This window comes from Delphinapterus leucas, chromosome 6, assembly GCF_059928025.1.
Source record: "Delphinapterus leucas isolate spDelLeu-1000000601 "Yukka" chromosome 6, BTC_Dleu_Yukka2, whole genome shotgun sequence".
Taxonomy (NCBI): Eukaryota; Metazoa; Chordata; class Mammalia; order Artiodactyla; family Monodontidae; genus Delphinapterus; species Delphinapterus leucas.
In genome coordinates, this window is record NC_143134.1 from 71569581 (window position 1) to 71584700 (window position 15120).

The following is a 15120-nucleotide window of genomic DNA, read 5'->3' on the forward strand; positions in this document are numbered from 1 at the left end:
CATCTACAGTTGCCTTTCTTCTGCTGTGGGAAACTGTCCTTATTTCCAACATTGACGCGTCTTCATATCTAAACCATAACCCACGCAGCTCCTTAGCTCACTTTGCAGCTTCTGAAATCTACTTTCCTTAAGACAAGAGTCTCAGCTCACAGCCACTCACCTTCTTGCCCCTCTCTTCCTTCCTAGCAGCCCCCATGGTGCAGAGCTGCTGTTGGCCCCCATTTCAGGGCCAGTTTGATTCTGGCCATGAGAAGAGAGAAGCAGCATGTTTGCAGAAAGTGTTTGTTGACCTGAAGCATTTTTCTGCGGTGGCAGCTACACATTTTAGGGGAATTGTGATTTAGGCTACACGTTTTCTTGGCAAGCAGAGCAGGGAAGGTGGTATAGACTGTAACTTAAATTTGTCCAAATAAGAAAGGTGTCATTTGAACTCTCCTGGGGAGTGAAACTAACAAGCATTCAGATGGTTGATTACTAGTGGTTGCTAACAATGTCTTGATGTCTTAGAACTAACTCCCTTCAGCTCTAGCTGTGAATTTGCTTCACACTCCCATCCCCACCCCAACTTTACTTTCCCCAGCCAGTTCCAGGTAGCTCAAGAGTTTCACCCTATAGGAAGTCCCACAAGAGAGGGAAAAAAAACAGTATCGGTGTTTAGCAGTGTGAGACCCTTGGAAGACCAGAGCAACGCCTGAAGAGGAAAAAATTCAGTCACATCAACAGCTTGGGTTCCGCACACGATGCTAAGTAATCACTTTGATTCCTCATTTTCCGCAGGATTGATGAATCCTCTTTTGCTCTGGCTGATGGTTTGGCCATCGTGTAGCCTCAGATTGGTGTCCAATCTTGCTCTTTTCATCTACTGTAGCTGAGGAAATGATAACTGGTGTTGCCACCTGGGTTACCTTTTAATGATCTGAAAGACCACAAGGAGCCGCCATTTCTTTTGTGCTGCTCCTCATTCAACAACCTAATGGCCATCTGAAAAGAGCTTTCTTGAAAAGAAAAAAGTCTGCTCCTCTCAGGCAGAAGCAATAATACCGCACGATTCTCTGATTAAACTGTCACACTGCGCGTATTACTGGGCATCTGACCTGCTTGAAACGGACTTACCGCTGAGGCTTCTTGGTATTTGCACTGCTGCTTTTCTGCCAACAAGCCATGAAATGACAGATTAGTGTCCCTAAACTTTAGTGTGGACGGCAAGTAAAGTGCCCAAGAAACTGCTGGGGCCCAGCCACCTCCTGGGGCAGTGCTGGAAGGGGAAACGTGTTTTTCTTTAGGGTCACCCTCTGTGGAAATGAACTTCAATCACGGGTGAAACTAAAGCCAGCACCACAGGGTACGTGAAACTGGAGCAAAAACACGCAGCACAGTCTCCCCTCTGCCCCAGCAAACAGGCAGCCTCTGCTGACAGGTATCGAACTTGGAACTGAAAGCAGGATATTGTTCTCTCTCCTCCTGAGATTCTTTTAAAAAGTAAAACATTTTAAACCTCAAAACCACCATAATGTAGTATTTAAAAAAGCAACTTCCTGTGTGTTGGAGTGGCTAGTACTTAAGGCAGGGACCTGGTCCTTACGGTGGTTATGTATGTGCAAAGCTCTGCTTGTGTATCCTGATTGGTGTACATTTTTAGCTATCCCATCAACATATATTTATATATAGATAAGTTTATTTTGAAAACTATGTATGTACTATTGTACTCACATATTATGTACATTATAAACATACTCCAAAGTTAAAATGATGAGATCCCACTATACACCCGCACATAGCTAAAGTTTAAAAGACTGACGACAAAGCCAGTTGGACCTGCATACATCGTTGGTGGTAACGTAAAATGACATAAGAACTTTCGAGAATAATTGGGCAGTTTCTCTTAAAGTTAAAAATGCACTCCCCCTGTGACCCAGCAGTTCCACTCCTTGGTGGTTACCTAAATGAAGTAAGGAATTTCTTTGTGGAATATATGTTTCCACAGAGATTTGTATATGAAAAGCTAGAAGCAACCCAAATGTCCATCAGCAGATGAAAGGACAAGCCGGTTGTAATAGTACATCCAAACAATGGAATGCTATTAAGTAATACAAATTGATAAACTCCTTTTATACATAACAGTATGGATGAATCTCAAAAATACTATGCTGAGTAAAACAAGCCAGATACAAAAGAGCATATTAATTTATTCATATGAAATACTGAAGTAGGCAGAACTAATCTAATAGAGAAAAGCACAGCAGTGGTTGCCTGAGGGTAGGTGGTGGTGAGTGGGGTGAAGGAGGGGTCAGGATTGACTGTGAAGGAAATCGGGGGTGCTGGATATTTTCTATATCTTGATTGTGGTGGTAGTTACTTGGGTACACGTATTTATTAAAACATATTAAACTATATACACTTAAAATGAGTGTGTTTCATTGTATTTAAATTATTCAACAAGCATTCAGTAAACATGCTTTTTAAAAAACAAAAGTTCTGTTCACTTTTGTACTGGAAGTCTTAGTTCGTGCAGTAATATAAGAACTGGGAATAAAATGCATGAAAAGGGAGGAAAAGATGAGACAAGGATGAAAATCAATGATATTTTAAAACATATGTATTTCACTAATAGCACACAAAAACCTATAGAGTTGTGTGATTTTAAGTATTGATTTAATATTTGGTGATAATGTGATTTAAAAGTCTGGTTCTGTATTAAATATATTTAGGGCTGTTGCTGCTGGGTGGAAAACATACAAATACATGTAAATTAAAATGGAAGAAGGGCAAAATAATTGGAGCTAAATAAATCACAATACTCAATTTTTAACCCATCTACCATTATGCAACGCAAATGGTAGTTGTGTTGAAGAGAGTTGAAGCAGCCTGTGCAAGACCATAGCTAAGTAGATGGTAGAGCCAGCCTTTCCCCCAGACAGACACTGATATCAGAGCCTACGCACTTTTATTTTTTTTTTTTTTTTGCTGCCTGCTTGGAGTTTATTTTCCACTTGGTGCAAGGCACAGGGTTATGGGGTGTCAGTAAGGCTCTCATGTGGCTTGGATAGTAGAGTGGGGTCTTCTCAACTTCCTTTTTGGTGTTTTGCTGTTTTGATAATTAAAAAAACCCAACTGCTTCCATTGGCTGCAGCCTGCTTAGTCTGGGGGAGGGGAAGGAGGGACGGGGCTCTGAGAAGCCTAGTCTGGTTCTGTATTAAATATATGTAGGGCTGTTGCTGCTGGGTGGAAAACATACAAATACATGTAAATTAAAATGGAAGAAGGGCAAAATAATTTGAACTAAATAAATCACAATACTCAATTTTTAACCCCTCTACCATTATGCAACTCAAATAAAATTTAGTTAATACATATCTCTTTTCTCTGATAGTCAATCAAAAAGTCTTACAAACTAATCAGAAGGTGTTACATTTTTAAGAAATAGGTTTAAAATTATTAAAATTCTTCTTTTGGAAGATTTTTAAGCAAATTAGAAAATCATACTTCCAAGTTTTAAAAATTTTTCCGATCTGAGACTTTTTATGTCATTTTCAGAAAAGAAATCATGAAGCCATGAAATATCCCAAAACAACAATTTTCAAAATGTTCTTTCGATAGCATGAGTTTCTCTTGAAAACTTGTTCCTCCCTCATTCATTACTAAAAGTCATCTTTGAAAGGGCAAATTAAGTTTATTTTTTCAAAAGTGCCTGCTGGTAGAATAATTCTGACAGCTACATGTCATCATAGAAAATTTAAGCAAATTACAGCTCTTGTCTTTAACAAGAAAATTCCATGATTCATTTGTAAGTGGAGCAGCTCTTATAAATACTTTGCTATGAAATAGCCAGCAAAGGCTCATTGCTGTAAAAATTTCCCAGGACATCCCTATGTTATTACGAAGTACTATAAACAGTGTACTGTCTCGTAAAGGCTTTCTTAAAAAACATAAAATTATTCACATCGATGACATCCCATAGCCCATGTGGACTTCTTACTTAAACTTTTCGTCTTTAATAACTTACTGATATATGATGCCGTGAAGGAATTTCACGTGTGGAGCTATCTCTGAAACATTCTCTTTATGTGAATTTTTTAGAAATTGGCACCAAAATAACTGCTCCATCAGTGGTTACATGTACACAGTTTTCCCATACATTGATATTATTAAAGATCATGAATCTTCTTCAGTACATGGTTTCTTTAGTGGGTTCTCAGAAAAACAGTTGTTCTGGTACCTGTTTTTGAAACAGAATCTAGAATTTAACATAACTTACGTTAGGAACATCTGTATTTAATACAAACGTAGCAAAGCTTCCACATAGTATATTTTTTCTGAATTGTTTCTTAAAATCATCAACAATGTTTCCTCTGAGTTGTCAATAATATTTGCTAATAGATGAATGCATTTTACTTCTTTGCTATATTGTTTCCATGTATTATTTCAGTCGTTTTTACCACAGCCGGAAGAACCAGTATTTCTCATTGATGTGTGGCTTTGATCATTTGTTATTATGTAAGGAACCTCAGAAATGGCATATAAAGCTTGGAGAAATTTTATGCAGAACTGGGTTGAGTAATGTATTCCTTTAAACAGTTGTTCAAAAAAAAATTGTAAAAGTTTGTCTCTGTATCTCAGATGATGAGCTGTTTAAATGTCTTACAAATCTAGATGCTTTTTACTAGCACCTTATATATATATATAACCTTAAGGTGAGCTTTGTTGTGAATGATATTGGGTGTAAATATATATTTCAAAAAGTTTTCTTTGTAATTTTGAATCTTTTAAGCTGTCTTCTTGTAAGCATTAAATATCCATTATTTTTGCATGCATCTAACAAGAGCTAGTAATGAGAAGGGTCAGGTCTGCCACTGTCTTGTGTGCTTGTTTCTGTATGATGACTATAGGGGTATGTCTGGGATGTCCTGGACCCTGAAAGAGGGTGACAGGGTGCTATGTCGGAAGAAAATGGGTAACTGGAGCTCCTCAGTTTGCTTTCCCCCCCTCCCCCACCTCCGCTGCCAGTCCTGTGATTGGCATATAAAATAGAGATCACGAGTGTAGGCTCTGGGCCCCGTGCCTCTGGGTCGTGGAGCGGCCGCCCGCGGTTTCCTGCGCAGATGGGCCCCGTGGCCTAGCGCCCCCGTCCCCAACGCCGAGGCCCGCGAGGGGTCGCCCCCGAGGTTTCCACCAACCCACGAGGACGAGCGCGGCAGCCATCCCCTCCCGCAGCTCGCTCGTGGCCACCCACGACTACTGCCGGCGCCGCCTGGGCTCCACTTCCAGTTCGCAGCTCCTGCGGAAGCCCTTCCCTTCCACCCCGTCTCCCCAAAGCCCACCCTGGACACTGGTGGGCTGGCTGCTTTTTCGGGAAGGCCGCTCTCCCATTCGTGGCCACAGTGTTGGAGTCTCGCCAGCACTCAGAATCTGCCCAGGCCTCCACCGGCAGTGATCATCTGTGACCTGGCTCGGGAAGCCGTGGGCAAGTAGCAGCCTGGCGGCCAGCCTGACAAAACCCCCGGCAGGCCCCCGTCCTGAAGGGCCACCGCCAGCTGCCAGGCTTCCTTACTAGGCGCTAGGCTTCTCAGAACCCCGCCCCTCCTTCCCCTGCCCCAGACTAAGCAGACTGCAGCCAATGGAAGCAGTTGGGTTCTTTAATATCAAAACAGCAAAACACCAAAAAGGAAGTTGAGAAGACCCCATTCTTTACTATCCAAGCCACATGAGAGCCTTACTGACAGCCTATAACCCTGTGCCTTGCACCAAGTGGAAAATAAACTCCAAGCAGACAGCAAAAAAAAAAAAAGTGTGTAGGCTCTGATATCGGTGTCTGTCTGGGGGAAAGGCTGGCTCTACCATCCACTTAGCTATGGTCTTGCACAGGCTGCTTCAGCTCTCTGCTCTTTGGTTTCCTCATTTGTACAATGAGGTTATTAATGATAGTACATCTGATTATCTGTTCCTTTCTCTCTTTCTCCGTACGCAGCACATCAGATCTAGCAAGCTCTTCCTTCCAAGTATATCCTGAACCCACCCACTGTTCCCCACTCCCCTCCAGGCAAAGCCGTCTCTTACCCAGAAGAGCAGATTAGCCTCCTAACTAGTCTTCTTGCTGCTGTCCGTGTCCCTTTTGTTCTGTTTTGCACGTTGAGGCCTGAGTAAATTCTTTAAAAGGATATGTCAGAACCTGGCACTCCTCTGCTCAAACCTTCCAGAGGCTCCCCAGACTAGCCTGAGTTGAGTCCAGAGTCCTTCCCACTGGCCTCCCCCCTGCCCCCCTCCCCAACCACGTTTCCTACCACACTTCCCCTCGCTCACTCTGCCCCAGCCTTTCTGCCTTTATTGCTCTTCTCTGAAGGAATAGGCACACTTCCTATTCCTCCTGGTCTTTGCTCTCACTGTTCCCTCTTACAGGAAAATCCTTCCCCCAAGCGGCCACAGGGCTGGCACTCATTCCACAGTTCTCCTCAAACGTTAACGTAGAACCGAGGTCTTCCCTGGTCACTCAGTGAAGAAGCACCTTCCTTTGGACCATTCGTTATTCTTTTACCCGCTCTATGTTCACTAATGGCACTTTTATACCCTAAAATATTTCAAATCAATAGCCCGCTTGTCTGTCTCCTACCACTAGCCCAGTGTCTCTCAGTCTGGGCTGATCTGGCCACCCTGGGGACATTTATCGGTGTCTAGAGACGTTTTGGGGTTGTCATATTGGGAGAAAGGGGCAGAGGACAGGGATGCTGCTAAGCACCTCAAATGCTCCAGACAGAAGCCCCCAACAAAAAATTATCTGGCTCCAGACGTCAATAACGCTGACATAAGCAACCGCACTGTAGAATAGAAGGGGTGTGAGAGCAGAGACCTGGTCTGTGTTGTCTGCATTGTCCACAGTGGTTACAACTGTGCTTGGCACATAGGAGGCGCACAGTACATTTCTGTCGAGTAAATGAATACAATGAGAGTGTGTAAACCATTGAGCATGGAGTCTGCAAGCGGGACTCTTCCCTTTAACGTCGAACAGATATTTATTGAGCGTCACAGCGTGCCAGGCACTGTGCTAACTTTTGAGGATATAACACGATATCCTAGGTCTCTGCTCTCATTAAGGCTCCCTTTTAGTGGACGTTAATATTAGCTGTTCTTGTTATTAGCTTGGTCATTGTTTATATCAGTCATCCTGGCACTACCTATGGTTTTCCATGAGACTGGTTTGTTTTGTTTTGTTGTGTTGTGTTATGGTTTTTATTTTTCAGCGATACTTTGGAAAACTTAGAGAGCTTAGATTTACCACAAGCAGCCTGGCATAGTGTAAATAAGGACTGTAGAATTTGGAATCAAACAGCCTAGGTTGATATATGGGCTGTAGCATTTAATGTAGGTGTATCTGTCAGGATAGGCAAGGCTTTTTCCTCAAGGTTCTGTTACAGTAACAAAAAACTCCAACTTCTGGGGCCTAACAACAACAAAAGGTTTATTTTTTTGCTCCCATGTCCATGGCTATGGCTTATTTTATTGACTAAAGCAACTCACATGACCAAGCCTGATGGGAATGGGTCACAGGAAGGGGAAGAGAATATTTGTGAGCAATAGGAAAACAGTTTGGTTTCTTCAGCTTCAAAGATGAGACTAATTTTGTAAAATCTGTTAGGCTTCAGGTTGCAAATCACAGAAGTGTAACTCACATTGGCTTAAGAGAAAAAAGAATTTATTGCCTCACATAACCACGGAGTCCAGAGGGGAAGTGGTTAGCCATCCAAATGAGGTTCGTTCTCTCTCTCTCTCTCCCCCTCCCTCTCTCTCCCCCTCCCTCTCTCTCCCCCTCCCTCTCTCTCCCCCTCCCTCTCTCTCCCCCTCCCTCTCTCTCCCCCTCCCTCTCTCTCCCCCTCCCTCTCTCTCCCCCTCCCTCTCTCTCCCCCTCCCTCTCTCTCCCCCTCCCTCTCTCCCTCTCTCTCTCCTCCCCCACTTTACCTCTGCTTCCTTCTCTCTATGTTGGATTTATGCTCCTACCATAGACAGTCCATCTACATGTGGAGGGGAAGACCAGCAGCAGCCCCTGAATAACATCCTTTCAGATGCATGACTCAGAAGACAAGTAACCTTCTCCCCTAGGTCTACGTTGAAAAAATCTCGGGAAAGGATTTTGATTAGTCTAGCTACCTATCCTTCTCATCATTGTTGTCCAGGGAATGGGAGTGCTGCGATTGCCTGGCCTGGGTCCCAGGCCCACTTCTGTGGCTTGGGCGGTGGGGGGAAGCTGGCTGTAATTGGCAGCCTCACCAGCATTGAAGGATCAGAATAGGGGAGGAAGAATTGCCCAGAAATTCCCAGGAAGAGCAGGTCCTGCTCAGGTGAAATGAACGCAAGGCTCAAACACATACCTGCCTGGCTCTAAATAAGATAAAGCATGTGAAAGCCTTTTGCAAACCGTGAAGCATTGTCCAAATGCTGCTGTTCTTATTCCAAGTTGGACACAAAGCCCCATTATTTACAAGCGTACATTAATGCTTTTGGCAGGCCAGCATTGTTCCACACGCTTAGTTAGGTGAAAGTAAAGTTATAGTAAACAGGCAAGAGGTTACTAGCAAATCGCAGTCAGTGACAAAAACCGTTTCGTATTAAACCTAGAAATGGGTGCTTGTTACTTTGGAACGAGGTTGCACCTGCCAGACAACAGCTTTATGGTGACACTGTGAATAGTTCTGCAATATGCATTTGCTGAGTGCTACTATGACCCTGGCTTGGTGCTAGGGGATATTCTGGAAGAATAAGACACAGCCCCTCTCCTGGAGAAATGTTTCACTCTGAGCAGATCCCAGTAGCTCCAAATATGCAGATTATGTCAAGGAAGGATCAGGACAAATTGGATTTTTCACTTTCCTCCTGATGCCTCGACAGCCTCTTTCTCATACTTACTGAATGATGTTTAATTTAATTCGTGTGCTTGAGGCAGCACGCTCTGTGTTGCAGCTGTGCACAGTTTGTTTGAAAGGGCTTTCGTGGCAAGGCCAAAGGCAGGAAGCACACTACCATGGTACCTTGATGAATGGATCCCTTGGGAAGGAAGCACCTTTATAATGAAGTCACAAAAGAAATCTTCATAAATCCTTGGAAGCTCAGCAGCGAGTGGGTGTGAGTGCAAACAGAAATACTTGCACAACGACCCTGTTGAAGGTGGATAAGGCCAATGCTAGGCAGGAGGTTTAAAAATCTTACTGCTGTGTCTCCAGGCGCCATCTCCATAGCCGTCTTCCCAAACGCACACACATGCACACACACGTACGCACACACTGCATTCGTCTCTGTTGTGAACACTCCTCCTGCTTCCAGAACCCAGTGCCTCCTGCTTTTCCAGCCAAAACAGGGAAGAAGAAATAACTCAGTTTCCCTTGTTGGTTGATCAGCTGGGTTACTCTTGTGTCACTGAATTTCACCCTCTTAATCCCTTTGCATTTTAGGCCTTGAACTCTAACTGGGATAAATGACAGCTTCTGAGAAAACGAATATGTGTGTTGGGGAGATGGGCAAGGTGTTTGGAATCACACTTAACCTTATTGTGACAACAGTCCTAAAGGTGAGTCTGATTCAGTCTTTATAGTAAGAGGAGGGGACGGTGATAAGATCCATCTCTCTTGAGCCTCCCGCTTCCCAGAGCCTTAATTGGCTGGGGGTTTTGTTCCACAGCTGGCATGCAGAAAGGCCCAGTCTCTTGATCTTGACTCTCTTCCAGGAACCAGAGCTGCCCCAGAGACAGAGAGGATTCACTGACAAATATGTCCTTTTTCTTTTCCTATATCACCTATATTAGTTTCCTTGGGCTGCCATAACAAAGTACCACAGACTGAACGGTTTCAACAACAGAAATTCATTGTCTCACAGTTCTGGAGGCTAGAGGTCCAAGATCAAGGTGTCAGCGGGGTTGGTTTCTTTTGGGACCTCTCTCCTTAACTTGTAGACAGCTGTCTTGTCCCTGTGTCTTCCCGTGGACTTTTCTCTGTGTGTGTCTCTGTCAGGACTAGGGTCTGGGTCTGTGTTTGTGTGTGGATTAGGGCCCACCCTAATGACCTCATTTTAACTTAATTACCTCCTTAAGGCCCCTCTCTCCAAATACAGCACATCTGAGGTGCTAGGGGGTTAGGACTCTTAACATATGAACTTGGGGGGCGGGGGAGGTACACAATTAGCCCATAACAACTCACCTCCCTCCCCTTATCCTGACAAGTGGCCTGGCCCCTTCCCCTCCCTTAACTGCCTGACCCAGGCAGACTTGGCTGTCCCAGCTCCCTAGTGGCCAGGTATGTGGAACCAGAGAAAAGAACTAAATGATTTCCCCCCAAAAAAGCTGGAGACAAAGCCAAGAAGCCCTTGAAGCAGGGGGTGGAAAGCCTGGCAGGTGTGAGATGGTCATAGAAGCTGAGGATTAGATCTGAGGAGTCAGGCAGCCAGAGTGGACATGAATGAGAAACAAGAAATCAGCGTGGTGACAAGAGGGTGGCCTGGGCTAGCAACAGAGGCGGCAGGCTCTAGCCCAGGGCTGCTTTCTAGACGTTAGTGGCACTAATCCAGCCTTACATGGTTTATTCGACATCTGGGCCTTCTCTTCCTTGCCTTGCCATCTCCAGTTTGTGATTTTGTGACGGTATACTCGTTGTTTTCTCTGCTCAGAATCTCCTCCTACCCCAGTGTTAACCTCATAGCTCCTGTGTGACCTTCTGGATTTTATAAACTTGTGATGTCAAGCCTCCCTAATTCAGTACATTTTCATTTAGCTGTTCAGAGATCCAACTAGATTATTAAATTCCATGAAAATAGAGACACACCTTACACTTTTTGAGTCTCTACAGTTGTAAGTTCTCAACAAATGCTTTATGGAATGAATGTTTTGTATTAAGTTACTCAAAATCTTTCTTTGAACTGACTTGGCTTATATATCCCTTACGTGGCTCTCTTTCTGCCTTATATGTAAGGAAGTGTATGGTGTTTAGCTCAATGCTTTAAATAGTGTAAGCAGTTTAGTGAAATGGTTATGAATGCAGAGACTCCGGCACCAGGCTGCTTGGGTTTCTGTTTATTTTTTATTGGCTTGGTGACTCTATTGGCTTGCTAAGGCTGCTGTAACAAAGTACCACTGGGTAGCTTAAACATAGATTTATTGTCTCAGCTCTGGAGGCTAGGAGACTGAGATCAAGGTGTCGGCTGGGTTGGTTCCTTATGACAGTTATGAGGGTGGATGCGTTCCATGCCTTTCTCCTAGCATCTGGTGGTGTGCTGGAATCTTTGGCGTTCCTTGGCTTCTGCTGTATCAACCCGATCTCTGCCTATATCTTCACATGGTGTTCTCTCTGTGTGCATGCTGGTGTCCAAATTTCCCTTTTTTGATAAGGAGACCAGTCATGTTGGATTAGGGGCCCACCCCACTCCAATCACTTCAACCTGACTTAATTACATCTGCAACAACTGTATTTCCACGTAAGGTCACATTCAGAGGTACTGGTGATTAGGACTTCAGCCATATTAATTAAGGGGGGGAGAGACAATCAACCTATAACAGTGACCCTTGGCAAATTACCTACTTTCATTTTCCACATTAGCAAAATAGAATTAAAAATATAGCCTACTTTGTAGAGATATTGTGATTAAACAAATGAATATATTAGGCACTTGAGATAGTGCAAAACATAGGTAAGCCCTGCATCAGCCTTAGCTGTTATTTTTGGCCGTGTATATGTCTGTCTCCTTCACTAACCTGTAGTGGCCAGGGCCTCTGCTTGGTCGTATTTGTAATGCTCTCCCATCATGTAGTACAACAGAGCAGAGCACTTTGTGCCTGATACCTAATCTTTGAACTGATTGGTTAAACCAAACGTAGGGACAATTGAGAGTGATACTGGGGCTGGAATTAAAAGTCCATCTGGCTTTGTGAGATAGTATATTTGGTAGATTACACTTTACCATGCCATTCGCATAGTTGGGTCCCAAAAGGCTTGCCCTGGGAAGTATTTGAAACCCCTCCCCTTTCTTGATCTCTTCCTGAGGTTTCTGGCTTTCTTAGAAATGCTTAGGGAATTTGGTATTACATATACAAATGCTGCGTTTTGTATCCAGGTATAGAGAGAGCATTCAGCCTGAGTGGCTTACCTTTATTTATTAGCATAATTGAATGCTGCGGTTCTGTGGTTTTCTACTCTACTCCTTTGTGGTATTATCAGTGCAAGTCAGGAAAAAGAAGGGAAGCGCAATGTGACATTTCTTTCTCAGAGGCCAGGCTGGGCCATCTGGCAATCTTTAAATCTGGGTGCCAGGCTGAATAACATGCTCTGGGTGACTTTTTAAATGTATTATTCAGGGTAGATGTTGTTTTAACCTCTGTGTTTCACACAACTTCCTAGCTAGTAGGAATCTTTTCTCTCCTTTGCTTGAAAATGATATGGAACACAGCCCACTAGAGACTAATAAATCAGCAGGAGAATCCCTCAGCTTGTCTGCATAGCAGCTATAGTGATGAAGAAGGCGGTTGAATTATTCTGCGTAAAGCTGGGACAAGGAAACGATGTGCAAGTGTCATTCAGCAACTCTGTGAGGCACAGTCTGGATCCTGACTGATCTAGCAACTCGGATCTTCCTCCTGATGGGGGACAGTGAGTTCAGCTTCTAGCCTTGACTGGGTTGCTCCTTGGTTTCTTGAAATTCACAAGTCACATCACTTTTCTGCATCTCAGTTTCCTCTCTTGTACGATGAGGTCATTGAACTATGATTGTGGTCTTGGAGGTCTCTTCTGTGCTTTCACTTCTTCCATCACATTTTATAAACCTATAAACCCCAAGTCTTCTGTCTTCAGGCTAAATGGTTACAATCACTCGAGTTTCTGACAACCTACCCTTTAATTACTCTCTTGGAGCTCAGTGCCAATATTTGTATATTCTAAATTGCATTATCTCAAACTGAACTCAAGACTTGAATGAGAGCCTGAGTCTGTTTTATAAACAAACCCTGTGAAACAAGGGGGACACATGAGGTCAACTCTATTAATACTGAGAAATTATCTGAGTATCTTAGCCAAGTAGTGTCCCCACATGTTAAGATAGAAGACTAGGCATCATCACTGTGCATGTGTGTTAAAGGAAAACTGTTTCTCTACCCACAACTCTTATGACACCAAATTTGTGGGGTTTCTCCCCCCATACCAACCAATTTTCCAACTCTCTGGATACCAACTGGGTGTCATATAATTTAATTCAATTCTGACACTAATTACTTGGAGTTGGTGTCAGATTCCACAGGTTGAAGGGCTCAGCTTCACGAGATTGCCCTCGCTTCAGACACCAGTCGCAAGTGGTGGGTCCCCAGGGTCCCCATACTTCTGTCCAACTTGGCTACTAAGTCAGGGTTTCCTACAAACCCACTCAGTTTCAGTAATTTGCTAGAACAGCTCGCAAAACTTAAGGAAACATCTACGTACATTTATCAGTTTATCATAAAGGATGTTATAAAGGGTACAGATGAACAGCCAGATAAAGAAGTACATAGGGTGAAGTCTAGAAGGGTCCCAAGTACAGTTTCTGTCTCCATGGAGTTGGGGTGTGCTACTGGCACGTGCATGCATTCACCAATCTGGAAGCTCTCTGAACCCCCTAGACGAGGGATTTTTGTGGAGGCTTCATCATGTAGGAACGATCACGATTGATTATTATTAACCCAATCTCCAGCCCCTCTCCCATCCTTGGACAATGGGGGATGGGACTAAACACTCCAAGTTTCTAATCATGGCTTGATCTTTCTGGTGACCATCCTCCATCCTGAAGTTATCCAGGAGCCCAACAAGAGTCAGCTCATTAGAACAAAGGATGCTTCTATCACCCAGGAAATTCCAGGGGATTTAGGAGCTCTGTGTCGGGGCACCAGGGGCAGGGATCAAATATATTTCTTATTTTGTCACAGTGTCTTTGTGAAGTTATAGAGTAAAACAAATCAAGAGAAGGGGGACTTCCCTGGTGGTCCAGTGATAAAGAATCTGCCTTCCAATGCAGGGGATGCGGGTTTGATCCCTGGTCGGGGAACTAAGATGCTGCATGCTGTGGGGCAACTAAACCTGCTGCGACTACTGAGCTCGCGTGCCTCAACTAGAGAGCCTGCGTGCTGCAAAAACAACAGAGCCCACGTGCCCTGGAGCCCACGTGACACAACTAGAGAGAGAAAATCCACATGCCACAATTAGAGAGAAGCCCACACGCCCCAACAAAAGAGCCGGCGCCTCAATGAAAAATCTCGCTTCCCTCGAGGAAGATCCAGCGTGCCACAACTAAGACCCGACGCAGCCACCATGATACCCCCCCCCCAAAAAAAAAAACGAAATCGAGAGAAGGAAATACAAAGAGGGAAAAGCATCCTTCACCTTTAACTTAGGACTTCTTAGCAGGAGGACTAAGGTCATTGATAACTGGCAGAAAGAGATGAAGGGTCTTCCAGAAATACTTCACCAGGTCCCTTTTTAGTCAGATCTTGCTGAAACATTTCTGGGACATAACAAGTCAGTTAAGGCACTAACGGCCTGGGGATGAAATTTTCTGTGGCAAGCTTAACTAGGACAGTGTGTGGTCTGGGATCATCTTGGAAGGAAGATGCTCTGTGGATGGATATTCCTCTGAAGCCAGAGGGCTTCAGATGTGGAAGAAGTTCTGAAACGTCCAGTGTTACTGAACCATCCCTGTAAGAAGGGAAGTGGTGTGGGGAAGGAGGAAGAACACGTATCAAGAGGCAGATGCTAAGAGTCTGTGAGTTTTAAGAGTAGAGTAAATGTGTTTGATTCAGGCCTAGTTTCTTATTAGAGCCCTGCTGCGTCCGTGTGTTTATTCTATAAGCTCCTAATTATAGCCACTCCGTAATGGAGTTCTGCCCAAGCTAACACTTCTTTAGATCTGTTTGTGGTTGTTACACATACTTCCACCTATTCATAATACCGCTTGGATGAACTTTTAGAAATGTGGTTCTTTCATAGGCAGCTTTTTTAGACTGGGTATTCTTCTTAAAAGGCACCTGGAGAAAAGAAAATTCAGGATGCCTCGGCTACATCTTTGTGACATAGGCATTTTATCCGCCCTCACCCTGGAGGAACAATCCCATCTACTCATCTGCTGTCTTCAGAG

At 44.0% G+C, this 15120-nt stretch overlaps 1 protein-coding gene and 1 pseudogene across 4 annotated transcripts in view; both read left to right on the plus strand.

The window, feature by feature from the left end:
- The window catches only part of LOC111174638 (histone-arginine methyltransferase CARM1-like), a 286474-nt gene that overhangs the window by 193906 nt on the left and 77448 nt on the right, over nucleotides 1–15120 (plus strand). The gene's annotated exons all lie outside the window — the stretch shown is intronic.
- Nucleotides 5027–7768, plus strand: LOC111174515 (pancreatic progenitor cell differentiation and proliferation factor-like; annotated as a pseudogene).